General features: G+C 32.5%; 1 pseudogene; it reads left to right on the top strand.

The window, feature by feature from the left end:
• The first annotated feature begins 671 nt into the window (after nucleotides 1-671).
• Nucleotides 672-11,623, top strand: LOC117933986 (annotated as a pseudogene).
• The last annotated feature ends 11,635 nt before the right edge of the window (nucleotides 11,624-23,258 follow it).

Below are 23,258 nucleotides of genomic sequence, written 5' to 3' on the forward strand. Positions count from 1 at the left end.
TTCTTTTGGTGCGTCCCGATCAAAAAATCCCAAACTTGCCCTCACCCTCTTCTCTCCAAAACGCAACCAACCGGGGACGTTGCTGTCTTTTCAACCATAAACCTAACTAACCGGAAGGTAGGTGAAACATAATCCAGTCCCACTCAGCACTTGGAGCGTCCACGCACACGCACCTGAAGATTCTGTTCTGACGTTGAAAGTTAGACAGCACGGATACACGGTTGGATCTGTTTGGACCACGGAGAATTCCATCAACGCGCGTGACTCCTGATAACTCCTCGATTTTAGCCAGTTTCACATCTCTGACCAGAACAGCGCTTCGAGAACACCGTCTCACGAATTGTCGAAAACGCGCTCCGAAAGCGGAGCGCCAGCGCTTTTTTACGGAGTTCCGCGGGGCATTTTCGGGATGACAATGTTGCGAAAAACAAACAGGATGCCGGGGTAAAACGCGTTTTTGGCGGCAAAGCGTTTGGTTGAACCACCTAACAACAACCACTTTCTTTTCCTTCACACTTCTTACCTTTAATAATTTTCAAATAATATTAAAAAATTTATTTAAATAAAAATTAACAACCCGTTGTTTTTCCATTAAAGCATTAATAATATAAATTAATATTTATTTATTTTTGAGTATAAAACTATAAATCATCCTCTCTTTCCTCTTTTTCCGTTTTCAAAGCCTTCTTTCTCTATTCCATCTACTGTTCCTCTCCCCTTTTTCTCTCTCTTATTCGCCCGGAAAACCTCCCTTTCTAGCCGGGAAACCGCTTTTATCTCCGGCGGCGAGGCTGCTAACTCGCCGGAAAATTCTGCGCTTCTCTCATTGTCTTCTTTTCTGGATTTTTTTGGCCGGGTTCGTGGCTCGGTCCAGGAAGCCTTCGGATCTCTGAGTCTGACTCGGTTCTTTCGCGCTCGTGGTGGTTGGCGAGAATGTGGCGGACCTGGTTGTCGGCAAAGGTTCGTTGTTGATTGTTCGTGACGGAGATCGTGAACTAGGGTTTGGTTTTCCTGATTTTCGTTTCGGTTTTTTCTTGTTTTGGTGAAAGAGAGAAGACGGAGCCGTCCAGAGGAGGATTTCGGAATGAGATGGTATGTGATTGGGGCTTTTGGATTTTTTCTCTCCCATTATTATTTTATTCTTGTGATAATTTATTTTTATTTAATGTTTGATACATTTTTTCTTCATCTCGCTTGTTCAGATCTGAGACATTGTTTGAGTGCTTAATAATTTTCTCCATATTTTCGTTGGTTTGTTTTTTGATTGTTTTGGCTCACTTTTTAAATATAATTTTTTTAATAAAAATTTTTTGTAACAGCTCTCATCAGATTAATTTATTCTTATTTTGATTTAGAAATATATGGAGTTTATATTCTGAAGATTACAATGCGATCACCATGTTTCTTTCTCTCTCTCTCTCTCTTTTTCAATAATTATTATTATTTTATTTTTTTAATTTTTTGAAGTTTGTTGTTTAAATTATAGATGGTAAGCATTTCCTTAGGAAAAATGGAAGGAAGGGATAATACCCCTCCTTTTTTCTTTCTTTCTTCATTTTGACAAATGTTCCATTCAAAACAGCAACAATTCAACTTGGAAACAGGGGAAGCCCATTTGATAACTGTATTGTCCTGGTGCATCAGAGGTTGGTTTGACCGGGCTTTTCTTTGAATTTATCTGGATAATTTTGAGAATTTGGAATGAAGAATATGTGGACTGTGATATGGGTGTTTTGGGCTTATTATTGGATGTGAATCCAATTGACTTGGATTACAGTGATGTGTCTGTGGTTGATATGATGATGATTACATGCGGTTTAGGCAATTTTCTTGAAATTTGAAGTCTGGATTTAAATTCAGGAAGGAAGATGTATGGGTATGGGTACGGTTTACCCAAGATTGACTGGGTCATGTTAGTTGATTTTGATGTATTGGAGATTCTGAAAATCCTAATTCTTCAATTTATTTTGATATGTCAGAAATTCTGAAAATGCTAATTCTTCAGTCTAATGTTTAATTCATAATTCAATGCAACTGACATCAAAAGGAGAGTGATGTTACTGCCATTAGCCATGAGAAGGATATTATGTCTTAGAGTGCGCTGTTGCATCAGATGGTTGTTTGAATGAATGAATGAAGTTAATCCCATCTAAAGGAGATTGAGATCATTGTGATGGTTGTTTGAATGCAGTTTCTTTGCAAATGAATTTAATGTAGGATAAGGAATCGTTTATTTGTCTTTGGATTTGGTGCCTTGGACAACCATGTTTCTCTTCTGCTCCAATGCCTTACAGATGTTTTGGAATCACTAGGGTTCTAGTTGAAAGATCTGCAGATAAGATGACCTGTCCTTCATCTTGAACCAACAGATTTCTAGTGGATTAATGCATAACATCTTGGTGTGGTGACAGTTACGGAGTTTATCTGGGGAACAACTTACTGCTATAATGTGTCTGGAAAATGATGCTGATGCTTCACATTAAATATTGATCGCTTCTTAAGTTCGTTTGCCAGTCTGATTCACAACCCATGCTAATTAATCAAGAAATCTCTCTTCTTTTAAGAAGCTTCAATGGCAAAGTCATACATCTATTAATACTTGCTGGAGAAATGACTTTGAAATGAGCATTTTATTCTCTACCACTGGCCTTGTCGTATCATGATATGCAGCTGTGCCTGATTGGGGAGGTGGCATGGGTTGAACTAGGGTGAAGCTCTTTCACCTCAGTATATTTGTAAGATTGTTGAATGTTGAATGGTGATATCCTTCCTCCAGATCAGTGTTTAGGTGGATGGTTGGATGCATTTCCCGGTTATGAAACTTAACATATCTTATCCCTTGAAAAAAATCTTGATTGTGGATGGTGGTTATAAAGCACTGATCCTTCTGGGAACTTGGAAACTTAAGTATCAAATCTATTCTATTGTCAGGCACTTAATATATGGGATCGGATGATTGTTTAATTTTTTTATGTAGTCTGAGTTTAAACCACTAGTACTGCAATAAGTCAGAAGACAAAAAGAATGATATGTGTATTTAGAGACACATGATACCAAAAAATAATACTGTGATAAGAATGTATTGTTGATTAAGACAACATGTGATATGAAATTTTAACTACAGTTGCCTACTCTCTGTTTAGATAAGTATTATTGTTCTTCACACTGATAACTTGAGAATGTTGAACAGAATGTTGTAGCCTTATATATGGATCAGGTCATCTTTTCCATTAGACATCAGCTAACTTTTTTTCCTTTTTGTTGCTTCAATTTTTTAACAGGTGGAAGGAAGGGTTTGTTTGTCTAGAGAGGCTAAAAATGGGTTAGAATTTCTGAGGCACAAACGGCTTCAGCGAATGAAATCAAGAACTGCCGATCAGACTGTAAGTGTCAGTAACATGATGACTAGAAGTGGAGGAGATGCTTTAAGACCTTCATCATCATGTGGTGTGAGATTACATGGTAATACAGATTCATTTTATAGATCCAGTGGTGCTCTAAATGAGAAGGATGCCTTTTCAAAGCGTAAGGTGGATAAGTTTGATACAACTGATCTAGAATGGATTGATAAAATTCCAGAATGCCCTGTTTACCGTCCAACAAAGGAGGATTTTGAGGACCCACTGGTTTATTTGCATAAGATAGCTCCAGAAGCTTCAAAATATGGTAATGTCTTCAACTGCATTGCATTGAATTATGGTTCTGGTAGGATTTCATGACCATTGTTTTGCATTGTTAAAAATGTATGTATGTATGTATGTATGTTTATATGTATGTATGTTTATATGTCTGTATGCATATAGTCTTTATGGTTGCTCCAATTTATCTTCTTCATTTCTGAAGATCTTAACTTTGGTGGTTTGATGGCCTTCTAATCACTTGAATTGAGTTTGCACTAACTTCTCTCCTTGTTCTACTCTATCAACTTTCAGGTATATGCAAAATTATTTCCCCTTTGAGTGCTTCTGTACCTGCTGGGGTTGTATTGATGAAGGAGAAAATGGGTTTCAAGTTTACAACAAGAGTACAACCTCTTCGTCTTGCTGAGTGGGATAGTGATGACAAAGTCACCTTTTTCATGAGTGGAAGGTTCGTTTCTTATTAAGTGGAAATGTAAATTTTTTACTTAATTATTCTTCTGTATTTGAATGTGAACATGATTTTTCAGAAATTATACATTTCGTGATTTCGAGAAAATGGCGAACAAGGTTTTTGCTCGTAGATATTGTAGTGCTGGATGTCTTCCTTCCTCGTACTTGGAAAAAGAATTTTGGCATGAAATAGCTTGTGGAAAGACAGAAACAGTTGAATATGCATGTGATGTTGATGGTAGTGCCTTTTCATCTTCCCCCAATGATCAGCTCGGAAAAAGCAAATGGAATTTAAAGGTGTTGATTCACTATTTTTACTCTGCTTTCTAGAGGTTCTTTTCCTTAATTCAAACGTCAGAGATGGTGGCATATAACCCTTTCTAGCACTTTTTAGTGGTGATACAACACTATAACCATCTGAGTAGCTTTTGAATTCAAGACAAGGAGAGACATAGAATGATATTATAACTGCATGCCCTAGATTGGCAATACTGACCTCCGGCAATGAACCAAAGGGCTCATGTTCAAGCCTCCCCAGTATTTAAGTGGTGTATGGTAGAGGGGTGAGCCTTTATTAGTTGGATTTGCTTTACCCACAGTTGGGATAAATTCCTAGCTGTCATTGTAGGGATGAGAAAATTCTTAGGAAAGGAAATACAGATAACCATGATTCTCTGACTTAGAGGACATTTTATTTATGTGTTATTTTTTCAGCATTTTATCATCTTTTGCTGTGCCTTTTGGAAGTAGCATGCTATTCCTGGTTTTTACAATTATTTACTTTGTCCCCGAATATGATATCCTTGTTGATTTTACAACATTTGTCCTTGGCATGCTTGATTTATGTTTAGTGTTTAAAGCTGCTCTTAATACAAAAACTTCTTTCTTTCTTTCTTTCTTTCTTTCTTCAACCTGTTTGTTTTTGTCTTTTAAATTTACCCTTCTGTTTTTTACTAGATGTATAGATGCATTCTGGAATAAAGTTATTACCATTATTTGGAATTAGTTTCATGATATTCTTGAACTTTTCTCATCTGTCCTGTTCTCCTCTTGTGGTTTCAGAAACTTTCCCGGCTGCCCAAGTCTATTTTACGTCTTCTAGAATCTGAAATTCCGGTACTGGGACAATATTTCTTTAGTTGAATTGTGATTTTATTTTATTTTTTATTTTGTGCTCTTTCTGACTTACATTGGTTTATTTCAGGGAGTAACTGATCCCATGCTTTACATTGGAATGCTATTTAGTATGTTTGCTTGGCATGTGGAGGATCATTACTTGTATAGGTATATGTTAGACTAATTTGAGTTCTGTTCATTCTAATGATATTTGTTGTTCATATGCTCAAATGTTTACCTTTTTACTCTCTTTGCTTGCAGTATCAATTATCATCACTGTGGGGCATCGAAGACTTGGTATGGCATTCCAGGTCATGCGGCTTTGGAATTTGAAAAGGTGGTTAGGGAACATGTGTATACACGTGATATTCTATCAGCTGATGGAGAGGATGGAGCTTTTGATGTGCTTTTGGGCAAAACTACTTTGTTTCCTCCAAATATTTTGTTAGAACATGATGTTCCTGTCTACAAGGCTGTGCAAAAGCCAGGGGAATTTGTAATCACCTTTCCTAGAGCATATCATGCTGGATTCAGTCATGGTAAGTTATTTCTTTTTGTTTTGTCCTACAGGTTGGAAGCAAATGAAATATTGTCAATCAGATCTGCCATTGATTACTTTTATGCGTATTCTTATTTTGCATTATTACTGTATCAGAATTGTATAAATTCTAATTGTTTGTTTTTAAAAATTTTAGGTTTCAATTGTGGTGAGGCAGTAAACTTTGCGATTGGTGATTGGTTCCCACTAGGGGCAGTTGCGAGCCGACGATATGCACTTCTTAACAGGATGCCTCTCCTTCCTCATGAGGAACTCCTGTGCAAAGAAGCAATGCTTCTCTATACGAGTTTAGAACTTGAAGACCCAGATTATTCATCTACTGACTTGGCATCTCAACATTCCATGAAGCTTTCTTTTGTGAATCTGATGCGGTTCCAGCACAATGCTCGCTGGGCTTTAATGAAATCAAGGGCATGTACAGCAATATTTCCAAATTCTGGTGGAACTGTTCTCTGCAGCCTATGCAAACGTGACTGCTATGTTGCATATCTTAACTGCAACTGTTACTTGCATCCTGTGTGCCTTCGCCATGGTATAATCCAATTTCTAGCTTTAAGATGATGTTGGTCTTTTCTTTTCCCTTTTGTTTGGTGGATCTTTTATGTCACTTCCATTCTTTCTTATATTCTTGATTTCTGAATCCAGATGTTAACTCGCTTAAGTTACCATGTGGGAGCAATCATAATCATACCCTCTCTTTGAGGGAAGACATTTCAGAAATGGAAGCTGCAGCTAAGAGGTTTGAGCAGGAGGAAGAAATATTTCAGGAGATTCTACATGCTAAAAGTGATGATGACATATCTCCTCTGTCAGATATGTTCTTAATTTCTGAAGAGGATGGATACTATCCTTATTGTAGATAGACTTTGGACTGGTCCCTGGGATTCCAGTAGCTACCCAGGATGAGTCACCGGAGCTAGAGCAGACTGCTCCTAGCCAGCCTCCTTTCAACAGTGGGAGAGAATATTTTAGAACTGAAATGTCAGATGCTTCCCTTTCTTGTGCTGCATCAACTCTTTGCTCTTTTCTAAAACCAGTTGAGAGCTCTTCCATACCCAGGAATGTAAGATTTAGCTCTCTGAGTTCCATATGTTGTTTATCCCCTGTTTTATTGTTTTATTCTCTGGCATTACTTAAGTTTTTCTGCACTAAGAGTCTTGAAGTAGATCAACTGTACTTCAAATTTGTAGTCAACTGATGTACAACTTTTGATTTCTATATTTTCCCAACCAGGTACAGGGGGATGCTAAGTTTAACTTAGGAGATCATGTTTCTAGAAAGTTTTCTGAAGATATATCCCAAAATATACATGAATCTTGTCTATCCTCTCTATCATGTGATGAATGCTTGAGTACCCATCAAAATTTTCATGGATCAGAGGTTAAGCCTATCGTAGATCAAGACAGTGATGATTCTGATTCAGAAATATTCAGGGTTAAACGCCGTTCTTCTGTTAAGGTGGAGAAAAGAAATGCAAATGATGCCTCATCTGTTAAGCATTTTGATCATCAGGTTAGTTCCAGAATTCTTTCTGAACTAAATTTTTTGATATGTGATATAGGTCTAACTTGTCAAATGTAACCGTTACTGCCTAATTATGAACATCTGCCTATTGTTCTTTGTGTCATATTTATGCATTGCTCATTTTCACTTTGCAATCTGTAGTTTTCTATTAACAGTACCATGTGATATTATGATCTGATTTATGCTTAATTCTAGGAGTTGGTAAGTTTTGCTCGTTTGGATCTGAACCTAATTCTTGGAAGTTTACAAAAGTTGATAGTGTCTGTCCCTCTCTTACACATGCATGCGCACACATGTACACACAGGAGACCCTCCTGGATGTCTAATGTAAATTAGTAATGCACTCACATCACGTTTCTTTGTTAGAAAAAAAGACATCACAAAGCAGTAGCTCTAGGAAGTCAAATTTGAAAATATGTCCACCAGTCCCCTGTAATCTCATTATACTTCAGACTTGCACATGGAGAAGGAGATATTTTATTTCAGACTGACCCTCTGGCAATCTGCTGTTTTATTTAATATTTACTGTGCTATCATGATGTATTTTAAGAGGGGCTGAGACATGGATATCCTTCTGATTGTTTCTACCTCTTTCACAATGTGTCAACAATTATATTCTGGAATCTGGGATTGGTAGATTAAACACCTGTCAAAGGTTTCTGTTCCATTAAGGGGGTTGCACGATAAAATTTTCCATTGGGGAGAAGGAAAAAAATAAAAATGGAACTGCCTTCTGGATTTTATGTGGAGGATGTCTGTTGAGATTTTTGTTGCTTCCATTTCTTGAAAATCTAAAAGCAATCCTAGTAATTTCTGAGTTTCCCTGATTATGTCTTGCAGCTGTTCCATCAGCAAATGCTGCATTTTTTAAAACCCTGTTTTAGGTTAGAAACTAATCATGGGTATGGTACTCTGTTTTCATTCTAGGATCAAAGATTAATGGCTCAAACTTATTCTCTTCTAGGGAGGGGGGAGGTAGAGAGGGAGAAAAAGAAAAATAAAAAGAAAAAAAAGATTGGAAAACATTGAGGACTCAATTACAGTTGTTGTGGTTTAGATTATTCCTAATCTCTAACAATATTCTTATCCTACTTTATCTAATTCCTATATCTAATCTATAAACCTCGCCTTGTGTTTTAATTCTGAATGGTTTTCAAGTTGCCTTGACTACCTTGCAATCTTTTTCTCATTGTGTGGGTTGGGTTGGAGAAACTTGCATAATATTTTTTGTATAGTTTATTGATTGATAGGTAGCTGCTTGTGAGGGGGAAGTCTAAGAGCTGAATTAATATCCTTCCCTTTCTAATTTGATCTATTTTAGTTCCGCTGCCTGATGCTGTGAAGTAGATGCAGTAGTGGCGTCCATATATAGAGCGCCATAATGTATATCTTCTTTGGTTAAGATGAAAAATGTTCGAGACAAGCAAGGAAGGTTGAGAATGTACTATACTCTCTATCTTGGATTGCCCCTCATGTTAGGTGTAGTTAATCTAAGGTAACTAGTGGGTGAGAAGTGTATAAAATGAGTTAGGCAAAGAATATAATGGTGATAATTCTAGTTATTTAATGGTCTTTCCAGGCCTTTTGGTCTCCCTTTATTTCCCAGTTTACAACAAGATTATGGTTCTTTAATCCCTTTTTTCCCTTATCCTACTAGGGAGTTGCAAGTATCATGCCAATTAAGGCATCAGGGCAATGCTTTGGTCCTTAGTCCCTTTATGTGAGTTGTGGCCTATAGGTTTTCCTGGGGTGTCTATCACACTATAATTTCTTTTTGTTGATCATCTTCTGATTTCATCATCTTAGCAAGCCTATCTCCAGCATATCTTATGATGCAGTAAGTGATGTACCATGTGCCAGGTCCCATTGTGTGTTCCGTGGCAGATGTTGCTATCCATGTTCTGAACAATACTGTCCATAATAATTAAGTTTTGATTTTCAGCATGACTTTTCAGTATTGCATTTGTGGATGGATGGAAATGGAACATTGTGGAACTTGTAACCAGGCAGATGGTTGCATTTTTCAACTTATCAGTTTGGGGTTTTAGAGGATACTTCCATTTACACAAATAACGTGGTTTGCGATTGGTATTCATTTGAATGTTAATTGCTAGACTGATGGTCTTATGGTATTTGCTGCCAGTATGGTTTGGTTCACCAAACAAGATTAGGTGTTCACCTAACTTAAAATCATGCATTTAGAATATAAAGGTTAAAGTTTAAGCAAGAGTGGAACACAAAATATATGGACTGCAACTAGAATGGAAAATGAGGGAACAGTGAATATTGGTGGCATAACTGGAAGTGGCCATTTTTATTATCTTGTATAAGATATGGAGATTAGAGATAATTTGACCTATAGAACTAGAGGATGAATGGAGCAGTGTTTTTGCATATAGTCCTAGAATACCTACCAAGTTAAATGCACAAGTTTTATAAGGCTGCTATAGATCTTGCTGTGCTGTATAGTATTGAATGTTTGGCAGTTTAGCCGCATAATGTTCAAACAGTGTCTCCAAAGCAAGGATTATTAACATAGGGAGTGCAGTGCAAAAGGAAAAAAAAAAAAGTTGATGGAATAAGAAATTAACGCGTTTGTAAGAGAAGTTGTGATGTAGGACAACCCTAAGATGGTTGCCTACACTCAAAGTAAGTGGGCTAGGGTTTTTATTTTTCGAGTGTAAGAAGAGGAACAAGGAATAAAGTTTATTGTGAAAAAATAGAGAGAAAGTAGAGACGACCAAGTAAAGATGGAAACCTTAGAGTCTCACTAAGGCCTTCTAGGAGTCTCAACTAGAAGAAAATCAATGGAGTCTCATAATTGCAACAATTGCAATGAAAAAACATAATATTATTAATATCAATCAATTCATTTTTTAAGTTAAACTGATTAGCCTTATTTATAGGTTTCTCTAAAAAATTCAAAGTCTACTAAGATTCTAATAACCTATTATGACTTTAATTCTTATTATAATATTCAAAGTTTATTAGGATTCTAATAACCTATTATGACTCTAATTCTAATTATCTTATAACCTAATTAGCTAATTCTAATTTGATTCTAACAAATACTAATCTTACTTTACTTCCAACTAATACTAATTTTAATTTAATTCCAATTAATATTAATCATAATTTAATTTTAAGTAATACTAATTCTACTTTAATTGCAGCTAATGCAAATTCCTTTTCTTGGTGTATATTTTAGAGATTCATCCTCATCAAGTTGGAGGTAATATCAGTTGACAACAAGATTAGGCAAAATCATCTAATGTGGTTTGATCATGTGTAACATCAGTTGACAACAGGATTAGGCAAAATCCTCTAATGTGGTTTAATCATGTCCACCAAAGTTCAATGTGATGTGTTATGATGGAGGCCACATTGTTAATGTTCTCTGTTCTGTTTGTGCATTTGTATCTGCATCATGTAGATTTGCTAAAGTTTGCCACATTTGTGTATAATCTTTGGGAAGAGGTAGAACTTGGTATCAGTTTTTTTCCATTCGTGAACTTGTATCTGCATTTTGTGGACTCAATTAAAAGTTTCTATGAAGAAACTTTCTAGTACAATTTATCTACTACTATTTGTTAGCCCCAGATCCTTCTAGTTCAAACCTCATAGTTTGCTTCTTTTTTATGTTCTTACTCTGTTTTTGATTGTTTAATGCTCTACTGAAGTGTTAGCACTAATCATTTTTTATTTTTTTTAATATACTGATCTTGAATTCTGACGGGTAAAGTGTGTTACTCATCATATTCATGATATATGCAGGGGCTTAAACGACTGAAGAAACTCCAGCCTCAAGGAAGATGTGGGCAATTGCCTTTATCAGAGTGCTCAATGACTACTGAACAGAACCGAAGTTTTAGCTCCAGCTCTCATCATTCCAAGCGAAGCACTGATAATGTTCCAAGAGACAGGTTCTCTGCAGGAACCACCATGCCAATCTCCATTAAATTTAAGAAGATGGCAAATGAGGAAGCAATGAGTAGACAGAGAGAACACCACAGGAAGGATAGGTTTCATGATTTGGGAAAGACAATGAGAGAACCACCGTCTATAGAGATTGGGCCGAAGCGTCTAAAAGTCAGAGGTCCATCATTTCTAGGATGGGAGAGCAGGTTGGATTGAAGATCAGAAAATGATTCAGAAATCTGGTTGGCCTGCCTCTGGAGTGTCTTCTAGGGCCTGACTTTGCTAACTTTGTTTTCTCTAATGGGGTTCTAACAACACGGGTAAAGCAAAAAGAATTTGATTCCGGGGAGCAGCGACTGAAATTAACCAACTTTTAGAAGGAAAGAAATTTATATTCTTTTGTGCAGGACCTGAAATTGGGCAGACCTGCACGGATGGTGATTCTTGGGGTTCTCAGGCCGGGGGTGTTTTTCGTCTTTGGCAGGAGAACCTTCCCTGCAAGCAGAGAGAACGTAGACATATTTTGGTTAGTGTGACTCCTGTAAATTTGTTTTTTTTTTCTTTTCAACCAGTTAAAATTGCCATCAATTCTTGTGCGGCCTGTGGGCATTCCCACTGGTCCTCTCTCTCATTGAAGTTGTCTGCTGCTTCCCTTTCTAGGGTTCTTTATTCTTTTTTTTCTTTTTTTTGTAGCAATGGGTCTTGCACCTTGGACTACTTCAATAAAATCAGAGAAATGTCCTTTTTTCTCTAGTTATCTTTCTGTTGTGTGTGTGTGTGTGTTTTTTTTTTTGGTTACTTATATGGGGATAAATTAATTTCCTTGAGACACAAGAAAACAATGATTAGGTTTCAATATGTTGGAAATTAATGTCCAATTGTTCACTCACTCGGTCTGACCCACTATCTAATGGCCTTATGCTTTATTTCTTGAATGTGGAAACTATTTCCAGCTAGGAATGCAGCCCATTTTGTGTTGGAATTTGGGCCAGAGGTGTGGGCTTGGTATTATGGCTCTAAATCCAATATATCCTTTTGTATTTGCAAATTTTTGTTTTGGGTTATTATTATTATGATGATCATCATCATCTTTAAATAATATTTATATTATCTTTAAATATTTTGAATCTATAAATCCAATCCAAAATAATGCTCTGTTGCATTTCTGGCTTAACATGTCTTTTTTGGGTAGCAAGGCATACACTTTTTCAAATCTCTGCTAAAATTTTTTAGTCTTTGACGTACGAAAGACAAGTTATCAAGGAACCGTGCATAACACTGAATAGGGAACCGTCGAATACAACAATTATGTCTAACATATGGAATGAGTGCATAAGGATGTTGTGCGAACACAATCATGAAGTTGAAGGTACCAGATATTCCTAGAAGAAGTTATAAATGATGAAATGGAGTTAGGGGGGCCAAGCCCAATAATTGAAATGTGGGCTACTTGATTCCAAATAAACTAGTAGGAATGGGGTTCAACCTAACATTGGGCTCAACATGCTTTGGGTTCGAGAATGTTTATCATATGAGTAGTTCTGACCAAATTACCAATCTAGGGGTCATGACAAATTATTCAATTTGAACATAAAATCTTTTATAATTCTATCAGGTTTTTTTCTTTTAATAAAAATTATAATTATATCAATATGAAGGATAATCAAGTCTGCTAATTCATGATCATGTTTACTAAGCATGATAAAATAACATATGTTAGAATAGTATTCATGTTCAAAGTTTCAATCCAAATCCAAATACCATCCACTGAATAAATCAATTAAATGAGTTGACACAAATATAATTAATTTTGAAGCCATCATGGAATTCCATGAGGAAAAAGTGGTCCAAATTCTCCCCCTAAGATAAGCAGTCTGACAGGAGAACCACCATATCCTAAAGTGATTGGATAGCATGGCTGGAGGGTGGTGTGGGACCTGCTTTCCCATCCAATCATTTCCACCTTTATTTGAAGTTGAAAAGAAGCATAAAACTGTGGAATAGAGTGGAAAGGCAAACAAGGAAATTAGAAAAAAAAAAAAAAGAAAGGATGGAATGAGAATGGAACAAAGTTGAAACATGGCCAAAAATATGTTAATGGGTTCTTGTCAAAATCTGTTTAATTTGCTTTCAGTCACTTGTTTCTCTAGATTTGTGGGACACCCATCAAGCTTCTCTTGCTCCAAGTCATATAAAAGATTCAATATGTTTCATCTTTTTGAATTTTGTATTAGAAGCCTACCCCCTCAAGAACAGGATCCTATTCCTATCCCCTATGCCTATTCCTATAGCTGGGACTCAACTAGAAAAAAGGGGCATTTGCCACTTTAAGTCTTGTTATGTTATGTGGGTTTGATTGAGAAAAATCTACTTTTCAAAGTGTGGTCAAGTTTCTTAGGGCATATTTTTCTTGTTGGGCAAAAGTCACTTGGAGCATCCTTTCTTTTTTAAGGTATTCAAAGTCATTACATGTTAGGGAATATTTGTGAGGTATTTCTAACTAAGTAATTATGCTCACTCTCTACTTTATCCAAATCCATCTATTAAAATACCCTCTGAATTAAAGAATTGGTCCCAAGAAAAGGGAGACTCTAATTCTCAAGCAAAGGAAAAGGATGGTCTTGATTTTGTGCATAGTTTATTGATGACATGATTTGTTGTTCTTGCATTAGAATCTTGTTTCCTTCTTTAGCTCTTCCTTCCTTTCTTTTTTACTTATTTTGCCTTTAAAAGAGGAATTTTTTTTTGGAATTTTTATTTAATTAATCACTTAAAAAAATAAATAATCATTGCCTTGAAAAAGAGAAATATAAAATTTTCAAAATACCTTTTTTGCAGATACCCCATCAACAAGGCTACATATACATATATTCTTAATGCTATTAAAAAAACATATTTTGATGTGCTACTAAAGTCCGATTTGGAATAACTTTTTTTTTTTTAGTTAAAGGTTGAAATTGAAGCTAAAATTATAATTTTTAAAGGGTAAAATTGGTGTTATAAAAATTTTATCAAAACATTTTATGTAAATCAAAATAAAACTTTTACAAGAAACAACATTTTTTTTTTTTACTTTCATGAGCTCATTTCCATAAAATTAATCAAATATACATAAAAGGTATTTTTTAACAGTTTTTAGTATCGTAAAAATGAATCCAGATTAAATTTTATAAATTATTGATTTTCTTTTGAAAATTTTCTCTTTTTTTTTTTTTTTATTTTTGCCTTAATTTCCATAATTGAATCGAGTCCGAGTTGGAATAGAAATTTTGTTCATGATAAAGATAAAAAGCAAAACCAATTTTTTCTCCAAAATTTAGCCAAAGATGAGGATACTAAAAAAACACAAACAAAAGAGATATAAGGCAAGTCAAGATCTCATCAAATATTCACCATTTGAAAACAACGTCAATCACTAGATTCCTTCTCACTTTGGACAAGAATAGTGATTGTATTTCAATCATGTTGACTCAAGTAGAGCATCTCATGTCAAGATATCAATTTCAATTTTTTTTTTTTAGCTATTTTATTCAATTCATGGGAATTTTTGTAGATGCTTAGTTTTTGAGAATTTTATGGTAATCAAATATTAATATAAGAATAAACTTTGGACTTGGACACATTTTCACAAATATATATTCTTTTGGAACATTTCTAAAAAATAGATTTTTTTTTTTAAAAAAGAAGGAAAAAGTGTATTTCCATATACCATATGAAAAAAACCACAAAATAGAAATCCGTATTTATAAAATACAAATTTCAAGCAATCATTTAAAAATAATTAACATTTCATACACTTTTTGATTAATGATATTATATTTGACAATTCAGATACTCTCTTTTAATAATATATGTACTATTTTTTACTATCTTAATTTTTTTATCCGCAAGTGTATAAAACTTGAATTATTTTAGAGGGTTTTTATTTTATGATTATTTTTATATAAGTATATGAAAAATCACTTTTTTTGATAAGGAAATATTATTTTTAGTTAAATATATTGAACCCCTTGAACAATAATTGGATAAATTTTTGTATCACTTTCCTTCTTTAATCAAGTGATTTATTTATAACCCTTTCATTTCACATAGTCAATTTCATTAACAATGGATCCCTTTTATTCCTTATTGGCATGTTTATTTCCCATTTAAACTTTCTAACATTATCTTTAAGCTTTTTTTTGGTGGGAAGTGATTCTAATTTAACTCCACAGTATACTCATAGGTGTACATCTTAGTTTTCCTTCCCATCTATCTCTTTGGATTATAATGAAGACTATTTATAGTCACTTTGAAAAGATTAAGAAACAAGTCACCTCTATAATGAATGCAAACCTAAGGAGAAGATTCCATATTGGTGTCATGATAAAAAAAAGATAAAGATTTGTATACCTTTATGATTGATTTCTTTTTCATGTTTTGATTGCAAAACTTCTTCAAATGCAAAGGTGTGATGATTTTTCTTTGTTTTCATTGGATTGAACTTTTATTGTGTGAGCATTCTATGTGCTTTATTCTTGGATTGTTATAAGTCTTGAGGGGAATGAAAAAATAAAATTCGAAATTTTAGATAGAAATTAGGAATGTTGTGTTTGCCCTTGATTTTGTGCATTGTCATGTATTTTTTTTTCTCTTTCATATTTTTGGTTTCTGCTAGTGGATTAGACTATTTAAATTAAGTTGATAATTTTGTTCATCCATTTTGGTTTAATACTTTATGTATTTTTGTATGAAAATATGAAATCTTTCTAAAGTATGAAATATTTTTAAAATTCTTAAGTTTCTAATTGTTTTTTTTTTGGTGAAATATGAAAATTTTCTATTTTTTTAAAAAGATTATTTAGTTTCCTATTTCTTTTTTTTTTTGGTAAAATATGATTTCAAAATTGATTCTAAGTCCATTATGTTCTCTAATATATGCATATTGAAGGGGTTCTATCAAGAACTCCTGCACCTAAATTTTAAGAAATTATTCTTTATGCTTGACCCAAAAATCTCATAAAGCTCATGATTCTTTTTCTTAGGTTCATAAGAGAGATTTGTATTCCCTCAAGATATTGATGAATCCACGAATGAGCATGAAGATAATGTGTCATGGACGTAAGATTAAATGTAAGTTCTGAGATGTAATTCCTTCCATAGCAATCAACAGATAAATCTGTATACATTTTCTTCATATTTAGTGGATTATAGTTCCATGGTTTTTGATCTTATAATTTTTATATCTATAAAATCTTTGAGGGGCTTTATGAGTGGTTTTCCATGTAAAATAATTATGCCTTACACAATTGATTTCTCTTATTTTTCTATAATTCTTAAAAGAGAAATTAAAAAAAAAATTTAGACAAAATAAAAAATTACTTTTAATAGAGAGAAAAACATGATGATTGTCAACTTGAAAAATAGTAATATGGAAGCACTAAAGTGATAACAAAATGAACCAAAAACTATAGTCATATTTAGGACAAATTTTGGACTAAAGCAGCCACGCTTGCATGAAGAGAAAAATGTGATGGTAGTTAATCTATTTATTTATTTATTTTTCATATGGGTTCATTAAAATGATAAAAAAAAAATGAAATTCCTAAAAATATGATCATATTTAAAAAAAAAATATGAGCCTTGAACATGGAAAAATAGCTTATGATAACCTCAGAAATCCCCTCTTAATGAGGGTAAAGTAAGGTGATAGTCAAATTAAAAAATTTGTCATGCAGAAATATTAAAATAGGAAAAAATCATTAAAAATATGGTTATATTCATATAAAAAATGTGAGAATTAAACATAGGAAATTAAGCTTATACTTAACGTAAAAAAATTGCTCTTAGTGAGTATTTGATAAAAAGAACTTAATAACTTAAAGTGACTTAATAACTTAATTTAAGCTATTAAGTAAATTTAGTATATTTAGTAAAATAACTTAATGATATAGCTTAAAAGTAAAAAATAACTTTAAGTAATGAGTAAAAATAGTTAACTTATTTTTTACCATTATTTGCTTTAATTACTTTCATGATCTCTTTTACTACTCAACGAATTCCATTATTACTTATCCTCTTTTGTCCTAATTATAATTTACGAGTATAAATATGTCAATTTGATGATTTATAATAAATTTTAAATTAATTTTATTAAATAACTTTAATACTTAAAGTCAGAATCAAATAACAAGTTTTAAGTTAACAACTTAAAAATAATTTAATTTAAAATCAACTTAAATCATTAAATAATAAATATTGGGTTTTACCAAATAACACCGAGGAAGAAAATTCTATTACAAGTCAACTTAAAAGTGACAATCAATTTAAAAAAAATTGTCACATGGAGAAATTAGAATAGCCCAAAAAAAAAAAAAACAACTTTAAATCAACATAAAATATGGTCATATTCATGTCTATAAAAAACAAGAGGATTAAACTTGAGAAAAAGAAGCTTATAGTTAAGCTTAAAAACTGCTCATAGCCAAAGATCGAAGAACAATTTTTTTTTTTTTTATCTCCAAAATATAAATAAGACTATTTGATGATTAAAAAACAATAGTAATGCCATCCATTTAAACACTAATCATACCCTTTTATGATTGTAATTATTTGCTTACATTTGCCTAAAACCCCATTGTTTTGTCAATCCCGCAAAAGGGTTGCACATTTAAATTGATTACAAGAACTTGAAAAACATGTATTGATAAGAACAAACATCTTAGGGCTCCTTAGTGCCTTATGAATACCATCCATCTTTCTTTTTAATTTGTCCTTAATAGTTCCCAAATGATTTTCAATTTGTCCCACTAACAATTTATGCATGCATGTATGGGTTGTTTTTTTAGAGAGGAATTCAAAAGAACCCTCCCTAGGAATAGAGTAAAAATGATTGCTAATAGGTTAATTTGTTAAAAGATGGAAAAGATTAAACATTGTTCGTTTTATTGGAAAACAAAGGGAAGCAAATATAAAATGCTAAACCCCGGTTTGGTAACTGTTATCAAAAATAGATTTTTATTCTTTAGAAAGAAAAAAAAATGCAAAAAAACATTTGACAACTAGGAAACTACATGTTTTTAGAAAATATTTTTAGTTGTTTTTAGTTATTTTCTATAAATTGTTTTAAAAAATAATTATATAAATACAGAAAATGATTAAAAGCAATATATTGTATATAAAAATTATTTTTAAAACACATTTCAAGAATAATTTTATGTTCTTAAACAATTTTTGTTTTATAAAATATTAAAGAATAATTTTTAAGAATTGTTTTTAAAATTTGTTTTTCAAAACTGTTTTCGAAAGTACTTTTCAAATAAAGACTAAATTTATCCCAATAGGTTTTGGCTTTTGGGTTTAAAAAATTACCATCCCATGGATACAAACATGTAACCACACATGTAATGGAAATCTTTAGTTAACACATATCTAAGAATATATTCCCATTTCTAGATGGAATCCAAACACTTAATGAAGAAAACAAAAATATCCGGGCAATAATGTAAATATAAAAAAAATTCAATATGATATATATCTAGAAATTGAATTGGGTTTCTAGAAGAAAGTGGTTTTCTTAGGGATTTGGAGACCACAATATTACCAATTTAAAAATAAGTAGTCTGTTTACATGCCCATTTGATATATTTTCTATGAACAAACAACATAATAAGCAAAGCACAACAATACTTCTCTTCTAAATCAAATGAAGAAAACCTTTTCCCTAATCATCTATGCAAAAGAATTTTGAGAATCTCATTTACTTTGGCTTCCATAACCAAACTACAGCAAGGGGAACAAAGAACACATACCATTCCATGCATGCCTTGGATTACCAGAATCTTAACCCACTACTAGCTAGACATGTAGCAAACTAAAAAAACCCTAATCAAAATCCTTAAATATTGTAAGATTTGGGAGATTTTAGAAATTAGGTGGTCATGTGACCACCCTTACTTATGTGAGCTTAATGGGTTATTAGAGAGAAGGTGAAAATTCTTTGCTGCTAATGCAATATAAGCAATGAAGGGTATGATGTTAGTAAAATAGGACTAGAGATAGTCACTTAATTGAGGAACAAAAATTTGTTTAAAGGTCAAAATGAGATATAGGGCTTCTCTCTCTCTCTCTCTCTCTCTCCCTCTGAGTTGCAGGCAAATATGAGAATTTTGTATGCATATGCCACTCAAAAAACCTAACAATTATAGCAATCCAATTAAAAATTTAAATTGAAAAGTCAGCAATCCTCATATGATTTCAAAGCAAGATGTAGACAGTGGTTGCTATGCCATCATGCAGAATGGGCTGGGCTTCCTAAGTCAACCCAAACCAAGGTCAAGATAACTTATTACATGCTCCTGAACTTTTCTTCTTTGTAAGTTGAAATTATCAAAACAATTTTTGGTTTTTGTTTGGATTGGATGTTGAAAACCTAAATTATGGTGTTTTTGTACTTATTTGGTTCATTTTGTTAAAGGAACTTATAATTTAAAAAAGTTTAATATAAGAATGAAGAAAATATTAGAATTTATTTGGGAATTATTTTTAAAAATAGTTTTTTGTTTTTAAAAATAGAAAACTGTTTTCCAAACTAAAAAATATGTTTGATAATTTTTCACAAAAAATAATATCTTGAAATTTTGTTTTGAGAATAATTTTTGATTTTTTTAGTTATTTTAAAAAAATAATTGTATAAATATGGATAACAATTGAAGATAAAACATTACAAATATATTTTTTAAAAATTATTTAAAAATATAGAAAAATATACCGAGAATATTCTAAGTTCTCAAATAAACTTTCCTTTCAAAAGCTATTATAAAACTATTTTTGAAAATTATTCTCAAAAAATTATTTTTTTAAAACTCTTTTAAAAAATATTCCCAAGTCTCTCTCTCTCCTTCTTCTTCTTTTTTATTTTTTATAAACATATTCTCATGCGTAAAAAGTTATTCTATGTCTAATTTGGTTAAAATTTATTGCAAACTCAAATTCGAATTTGAACATCATAAGTCCCATCAATGAATTAGTGAATTGGAGAGGGCCATACTACATGTTGGTTGGGTTTGGGTTGGAGTTGCCCCACCAATGGTGGAATCTTCAAAAGGATGTCTAACTAAGACCATTTATACATTTTTTTTATTCACACACTTATCCTAGCTACTAGGATTCTACAGACCATTAACTTATGCCCTTGCTCTAGTGTCATGGTTTCTTAAACTCCCAATAAATAGCCCAATTTAATAGGCTTGCAAACTCACAACCGAACCTTTGAGAGGAAAAGGAAGTGAAAAAAGAAGAAGATAAAAGATGTGTACCTCACTATTGCTTTCATATTGGTGAACCATAATGGGATTTTGCAATTCGTCCCTTACCTAATTGGCTATGGTGTCATTCTTAGCATGTGCTCCTCCACTTAGTTATTTCCATCGTAGTGTTAATACCATAGGTATTATGAATAATTCTATTCAAAGTTTAATATGTCTTGAGTAAACCCTAATCAATTCATGTTTCTAGTTGAACTCTTCTCTTCAAGATCTCTAATCAGTGAGTTGAGGTAATCATCGACTTCGGTGATTTAATTTGGTGGTTTATGTAACATGCCCTTATCGAGTTTAGTACTTGTATTTTTACATGTATTTATTTGAAGGATTAGGTGTATTATTGTCAATTGACCATCTAAGATTAAAACCAATAATCGTATGTTTAAGAATGGTCCTTAAAAGGTTAAAAAATTTCTAATACTTGGAAAAAGTTTTCTTATAAAATTAGATGTTGAACAAAATTTTAAAAATTACTTTTAAAACCTAAAAATCACTTCAAGTAATTCTTGGATTAATATATGATAAGTACCTTTTCCATTATTTTGTTCAATCATAATCAAAACTATCCCGAAATTTTCTTTTTTTTTTTGGATTATATTTAAATGAGAATTGATTCTTTATAAATCAATATACTACGATAAAAATACTATTATTAAAAGATTATAAACTAAAAATACTTTTATCGAAATCATTCACAAATAAGTAGTTATTGCTTTAAAAGTCTTTGGACTCTTGCTTGGTTCATTAATACAACAAACTTTAGATTTGGAAAAAAAACACAAATTTATAAATTTACCTCAATTTAAAAATATTTTTTATCTCTTTATTTCATATTGGTTACCAATACTTTTGAAAGTAGCCAATTATTGAACATTTTTCAAGTTGTATTCAATTGGCCATTAACTATAGTATGTAACTTGCCAATGCTCGTTTAATGGAACTTTTTCAATTCTAGATGCCTTTTGACCATAGGCGTGCTTAGGAGGCTTGCATGACCAAACGACTCAAGTTTGGCACATTGAAATGACTGTTTGAGCTTTCATTATTCTCTCAAATGGGTTGAGCTAAGGTTGTGCTGTGATGTTGAAAGGTATAATACTTTTAACAAATTAAAGGGAGAAACCTTTAGAAAAAGATTAAAATGTCATAAAGTAGGAAAGAAGCTAAAGATTTTAAGCTTTAGGTCTGTATTTTATGATTTCTATTGATCCATATTCATCAGAATTTTATCATCAATGCCTTCTCAAGGGAAATGAAAAAGATTGAACACTGGTAATAGATGCTTCCATGTTAGCGTGTGCTTTACCCTTTTTGTTAGCCTATGGGATAGTTTGCTCTAGGAGTTTCAAGTGATTTAATGATCTTAATTAGACTGATACAATCTATTATAGTACTAAGCCAACTTAACTAGGACTTGTGAACAAACTTGAGCCGAAATAAACTAATTGCTTGAATTGAACTTGAAAAACCGAAAGTCTAATAGGGAACACCCAAAGGGAGGGGGGTTGTGTGAATGGGTGATTTAAAATTTTTTAATAAAGATTTATATGCTATATCTAATTCTTTTACCTTGCTAGATATTAGGGTAATCTATTCTATCAATTATAGGCAATTTAAATAGAATATCAAATATAAAATATATAAACAATGAAACAAAAAAAATTTATGTGGAAAATTCTTAGACTAACTATGACGATAAAAATCACGAGGTCTAAGACCTACTAATTTAAATCTACTACACGAAATCAAGTTACATAGGTTTATCTGGACACTTTACTTTAAAGACTTATTCTTTAGTACCTACAACTTGATTCACGTTTGCGACACAACAACCCTTGATTGCTCTAGTAGATCATTTCAGTCTCGCCGAAGGGATGAAGGTCTTCAAACCAATATTCAAAAAATGAATCCTTGAATGAGAGATCGAGAATAGTATGACACTTTAGGCTTTCTCTCTAGGAAATTCTCTTTAAAGAATAAAAGGTCTCTTAACAATCTATCTCCAATTTTTATGATCTCAAACCCTCAAGGGTTAAAAAGAGAGGTATTTATAGGCAAAAGTTCAAAGAGTTTTGATTTTGAAAGGTTTTTCAATTGAATTTACGTGAAATACTCGATAGAATCTACATGACCACTCGAGCCAACTCACTAATCGCTTGAGTAGTATAGACTTGAGCGGTCTTGAGCGCTTGAGTGGTCCTGCTCTATTTAAAATTCATTTTATAAATCTTTTAAGTTCAAAACAAAACCAATCCTCTTTAATACCTCAACATAGCCTAATTTGCCACAAGCTACACCTTTTTAAACATACTTGTGACTTCCCGGTTGGATGAACAACAACTCTTAATTTTCAATGAAGAGCAAGTCATTATCTAAAAATACTTCTAGGACTAAACATAAAAAGGAACAAAATTGCTAACACATAAACAAGACTCAATGTCCTAACAAAACTACCTTTAGCTTGAGTTGAGCTGGGATTAACTTAACTTAAATTAACTTAGCTTAAGTAGACAAACACTCATTTAGGTTGTTTTGATTATGCTTAATTGCTCAACTTTGCCATATGAACTTATACATTAGGATTCATGTAGAATCTATTTGCTCAATGATGAGAAGTAGGGTATATTTATTATACAAGGGGAAACTTAATTTGATTGCATGTGCTAATGTAATAATATAAATGTAGATGAAATATATATATTAAGGTTATATAATATCTATATGGGGGAGCAAGTCATTACATATGGT

The sequence above is a fragment of the Vitis riparia genome, chromosome 2 (assembly GCF_004353265.1).
Source record: "Vitis riparia cultivar Riparia Gloire de Montpellier isolate 1030 chromosome 2, EGFV_Vit.rip_1.0, whole genome shotgun sequence".
NCBI lineage: Eukaryota > Viridiplantae > Streptophyta > Magnoliopsida > Vitales > Vitaceae > Vitis > Vitis riparia.